A 6,000-nucleotide genomic window follows, 5' to 3' on the forward strand; every position below is an offset into this window, starting at 1 on the left:
CCACGTCACATGTCAGTCTCAATGGCAACCACTGGTCAGCAAGTCATCTTCGGGCCAATACAATCTTGAACACCCTTTGCTCCAAAATGTTCTATGAGGTAACTCCATTGCTTCAAATATCTTCATCATAAAATGTGACTCTAAAGGAGAACTCCGGCCCTCTGTGAGCCCTGCTGCTCCAGGTCACTGATCCTGTGACTGAAATGCATAGAAATTGTGAAAGGCCTTATCAAATGGCAGCTGATGCTTGAGTGGATTTGGGAAGAATGTGTCACCGGTCCGAACTGGGTGTGGATCTGTCAGTCATATGTACTGTATGTGACGTGGAAACTTCACCGAGCTGGTTTGCACATCTGATCTGGTCCTTTGGGGGCATCTCTATTCATTAGCTCTCTCTAACACCATGGACAGCTGAGTTAGTCCATACTCCTCGATCCACACGTGCGGGAGACAGTTCTGCTCACAGGTTCGCTAGCTCAGAAAGCACATCAAAGAGGGACATTAATGGCTAACAGAGATGGGAAGTATGTCCTTTGTCATGAATGCGGATCTTAGAGAGAGGAAAGGGTAGTAGAGAGACCGAGGACATCTGCAACACATTTACATCTCTCATGTCACAACAAAGAACATGAAGACTTGACAAAACACACACACACACACAATGCATGCACACTCAAAGCAAGGTTGCTGAACATAAAAGTATTTACACATCTTCACAACATTCATGCAAACATGTAGGCTACACATGCCCTGATGCACACAGCCTTCAGCTCAGCCCTTGCATCCTCCATAAAGAGGGAGGATGAGTCAGACAGTCTACTGGACTGGGCATGTGGGTGATGCGGGCAGTGTGGGAGATTGAGTTTCTCCAGTGCTGCAGTTAAACTAGAGGAAAGCGGAGGTGCTGACTCAGCTCGTCTAACTCACGGCCTAATGGGATTTAGCCATGTTCTCCAGGAAGCCATGAGGAAGATTAGGCCGCCTGCAGTTAAGTCTCTGATTTACAACATTTGGTTGCAGACAGAAAACGGTTCTTTAAACACTTTTTCTCTGTTACAAGCAGATGGCTGTGGCGACTCACTGCACATGTGCACCTCTCAGGAGGACTCACTGTACATGTGCACCTCTCAGGAGGACTCACTGTACATGTGCACCTCTCAGGAGGACTCACTGTACATGTGCACCTCTCAGGAGGACTCACTGTACATGTGCACCTCTCAGGAGGAAAGGGAAGAGAACCCATGCTCTAAATGGAGGTCAAAAAGGTAGTGTTTAATTGTCCACCTCCACTCAAAAGATTCTTTTTGACATGGGTGTCATAGGTTCCATCCCTGCTGAAAAAAACAGCCTGACCAGCTAAAGGTGGTTTGACCAGCCTGACCAGCTTAAGGTGGTTTGCTGGTTGACCAGCTTGTTAAGCAGCTTGTTTGACCACCCTATGATGGTTGACCTGCTAGACCAGCAAAACTCTTGCGACCTTCAGCTGGTTTTCCCATCTTATGATGGTAATTCAGCTGGTTTTGCTTGTCGTACCACCTCAAGCTGGTAATTTTAGCTGGTGTTGCTGGTCTATAGTGCTGGTTTAACTCGCCATGCCAGCTTATGTTGGTCATTCTTGCAAACCAGCATGATCAGCTTGCACCAGCTGTATCCCACACGACAGGCTGGTCAAACCAGCATGACCAGCTTCCTCAGATGGTCACACCAGCATATCCAGCTGGTGACCTAACCAGCTACACCAGCAAAAACCAGCAAGAGCTGGAAGGAAACCAGCAAAGACCAGCTACCAGCATAAGCTGGTTTCTAACTGTTTTTTTCAGAAGGGATATCTAAGATGTTTGGAATATTATGTAACTCTAAGCTGAACATAAATATCAACATATACTTAATCTCTTATTTATAAAAGGTTGGACATTTCCAAACATTCATTTGTTGGAATAAATATTGTTACTTTATTAGAGATCTATACATGTGCATCATATAAACACTGCATGACATTCATCTTCCTTTGCTGACAATGTATTTGAAGAGTCTCTGTTGGTGTCATAATGATGTCTGTTAGAACCTACCTGACACATTATGCTTATTATCTAAGTGGCAAATTTCTGTGAGGCTGCAACCTTACGAAAAATTCAGAGAATGGTAGAGACAACTAGACTAAATATAGGAGAAGGCAAGTGTTTGAGAAAGAGAGGTGCGTGTGTGCGTGTGCGTGTGCGTGTGCGTGCATGTGTGTTTGAAGATCATGTGTGAGGGGGGGGGGGGGGGGGGGGGGGTGACTGCCTGCTATCCCCATTCAAACAAAATGGAGGGATAACTGCTGTCTGGAGCTGACCATAGTGCTCCATAAAACCACTAAAGCCAACGGGCTAAATCACATAGTATGAGAAAGCAGAAAGCTGTCCTCTCTTACGTATTCTGTTTCACTTTCCCTGTACACATGCACACACACACACACACACACACACACACACATTCTCTCTCTTTCTCCACCTCCACCCCCCCCCCCCCACACACACACACACACTTACTAACCTATAGCTACAGTAAAGCTCAAAATGTTCAAGGGGGTGGACAGGGTGTGTGTGAATGGGAAAGGGAGAAAAACTATGTGAGGATTGATTGCATCACTTGAGTAAGCCTTAGCAGACAGCCTCCTATTAGACTTCACCTCTCAGACAACTTAAAACCACATTCTCTGAGATGCCATTAAGGAGGGAGAAGGGGGGGGTGGGGTGGCATATGGAATGAGAAAGGGGTAAGAGGACAAATGGGAGTAGGGAAATTATTAAGAGCTCACGTAGAATGCAGAAAGCATGTTAATGCTTGTGAACAGCCCTGGATTTAATGTCAACATGCTCTCATATCATGAGATAAGCAGAAGACGGGACATTTTTTGATGGGATGCTTTGACATAACAAAGGACATTGCCACATTATAGTCATTCACTGATTACAGTTTAGTTGAAATTATATAGAATTGTATCATAGCTGATGTTTGATGTGTAAAGAGCATTCTTGTTCCAAGAAAAAGCACTCTGAAAGCTTGTGTTGTATGAAAAGCTTTTTTACATCTCTACTACACAAAACATATGCTTAGACTAACTAAGAAAAACATGGATGACTAAAAAAAATGCAAAGGTAATTATGGGAGGGAGAGCCAAAGAATGGTTGATCTATGGGCCACTAAAACCCCATATGTCAAGCCCAACACAACTGGCAGGCCTGTAGCACTTATGATTGGAGGGAGTTCAACAACAAGGGGAAGACAAACCAGAAACAGAGATGGTGTGATGATGTCACTCAAATATCCCCATTTGAATTCATGACTTGGAATGTTTTATGGTGAACCTTATCATGTAGTTCATGATAAGCACTACCTTACAGTATAATGTGCTGTGGTTTATGTCTTTAGAGTAAAATGAGAACCAGTGAAGAATTTGTAATAAAACAAATTCAATTTTAGTAAGCGGTGTAAGGATTTCACAGAGGAGATAATTGAAAACATGAAAGTCCCCGTCAGTTTCACACATAAAATAAACTCACAGCACATTTAGGGCCAATGGTGCACTTTCTCCTCTGTTAAATAAACCCAACAATCAGTACGACAGATGTCATTACTCAATTTCAACTCTTTCCGCACGGTTTGCTTTTTTCCCTTTTTTGTGTTTAAAGACATTTTCCTAAAATGAACTTCTCTTTTGCTTTCGTAAATCTGTTGCTTGATGCGAGGATTTTTAACATTTTGAATGATTCAGAACATTGGAAGGGGAAAAGTCAATTGCTCAACAAGAGGGCCTTGAGAACTGCTTGGCTCTCACTGTCTTTGCGTTAACAGTGTGATAAAAAAAACTTTAAAAAAAAACCTGACAAAATAAACTAATCAATGTCATCCATGCTGTGACACATAGAGGGTGCCCCAATAGAAGGCTGCTATGTAGAGAATGATCGTAGTAGGCTGACGACATCACCCAGGGATGTAGTTCTCTGTTGAATGAGATTCTTTCCCCTGGCTTGAGTTGGTAAAGTTGGCAGGAGAGCCATGGCTGCTGGACTTCCGTGCCGTGACAGGTTTATAGAGGGAGTGCAGGACTGGATCTAGCCAGCCCAGCTTTCCTAATGCACTCATCTTTAGCCCACACGTTAAACAGTGGGGACGCAAGAGAGCAAGATCTCTGTCGGCTTTTTGTAATTAACCTTAATAGAATGTATGAAAGACAAGGCTCTTCAGGTGTTCCATGGCTGTCTCATACATGGAGATTCTGTGTTGACTAAATGAAAACAGTTACAAATAGGAGACATGACAAGACATGACCTTTAAAACTGACTTATTAAATCCAAAGAGAACATTTTATGAATGTACAAAAATGTTCAAGGCAGTATCAACTTTTGGTTCAATAAAATGTCCAAGCAGCTGATCATTTTTACAAGATGGTTAAAGGGGCCCACCAAAGCTGCTCACAACTGTTTGGCTGAGCAGAGACATGGACCCCCTTTCTCTTCCATGCAGCCTGACAGTAATTCTGCTTCATTTATAAATGAGACTACTCACTGGCCTTTTTGAGACAGGCCGGCAGGTCAGTTGCAATACTGCCACCTTCTGATTGCCCGTGTAGTATTGCTCCTCTCTAGATGTTATGTCATTTGACGGAGAGAAAAAAAACATTATTGTAGCATGCCAATATCCACACACACATGGACAAACATTACATAGGCACACACATGTAAACTCAAACACAGAGACGGATGACTAGAGTCCCACATTTTCATTCAAAGCCAGTGGTCTCACAGGTCCTGTTATGCTGACAGGCAGACATTCAAATCTTTGTTCCAGGAGGCAGCAATGCCAAGACAGTGACATGGCTGATTTATGGGAAAAAATGAGAGAAATTACTGTAAACATGCCAAATTTAAGCTTCAGGGGTTTTTTTTGTCAACCAGTGAATAAACACACATTCTTTTCAACACAATCCTCTGTTCTGGAATGTTATTTATGAATGTGGAACACTGAAAATAACCTTCAAGGAGGATGTAATGTCTTCTATTTTTGCATGTTTGTTTTTGATTACAATGTTGTTCCATTGAAGAAAGAAGCTTCTATTGATCATATTTTGGTTGGCAGAATTACAGGCTACTCTTTGTAAAAAATGAGCACAGAAAAGTTCCAGAATTAATCTAAAATGTAAAGTCTTTGCAGAAGCCATGTTTTCATATTCCCAAACCCTTCATAACCCCTTGAAAAACAATCTGTCAATGACATTTTTGATACAAAGAACAAACTATGGCATTCATTTGCAGCACTTATTACAACATATGAGAAATCATGGCATGTATCTTTAGAAAGTCCGTCCCTCCCTCTGGTACTGTGACAGAGCTGTGGCACAGTAGTAGCCCCTGCCTGGCGTAACCTGCAGCTCTCAGGTTTATTTGTACAGCTGAGGGAATTCAAAGCTGCCCTAGCAGACACAGGAAGACCTTTGGGCCTGGGCTTGGTCTGGAGAGATGAAGGGCAGACACTCAAGTGCTTTTTAATGAGCAGGGTTAATTTCCTATTTAGCTCCCTCAGAACTGACCCTTGCTTCCCCAGGAATGGATGATAGGTTTGTTGTCTGGGAGGAAGTCACGTATCAAAGGGCCTTTGCTCAATGGGATAATTAAGTGAATTGATGGCCAAGTCCTGGCATTTTTATATGCCAATGTCTTAATAAGACACATGAGTAATGGAATGGAAAAGGCTGTCATCAGCATCAACCTTATTTGGAATTGTTTATATGTTAGCCAACTAACTCTGTTGCAACATTAATTCAGCAAAACCCACAAAAGTCTCTCAATTAAAATTATGTTACTGCATACCATGAGGACACATTTCAAAGAGCTGAATTTGTACAGTAGCACAAATAAAACTCAAATATCCCCTCTCCCTAAATATCTTCCAGGAGGGGCCAGGGGACAGAGGAAAGGACATTCCCATGACCCAAGCAGGGGGACAGAGGAACAAAGC

This window comes from Alosa sapidissima, chromosome 22 (assembly GCF_018492685.1).
Source record: "Alosa sapidissima isolate fAloSap1 chromosome 22, fAloSap1.pri, whole genome shotgun sequence".
Classification (NCBI taxonomy): domain Eukaryota; kingdom Metazoa; phylum Chordata; class Actinopteri; order Clupeiformes; family Clupeidae; genus Alosa; species Alosa sapidissima.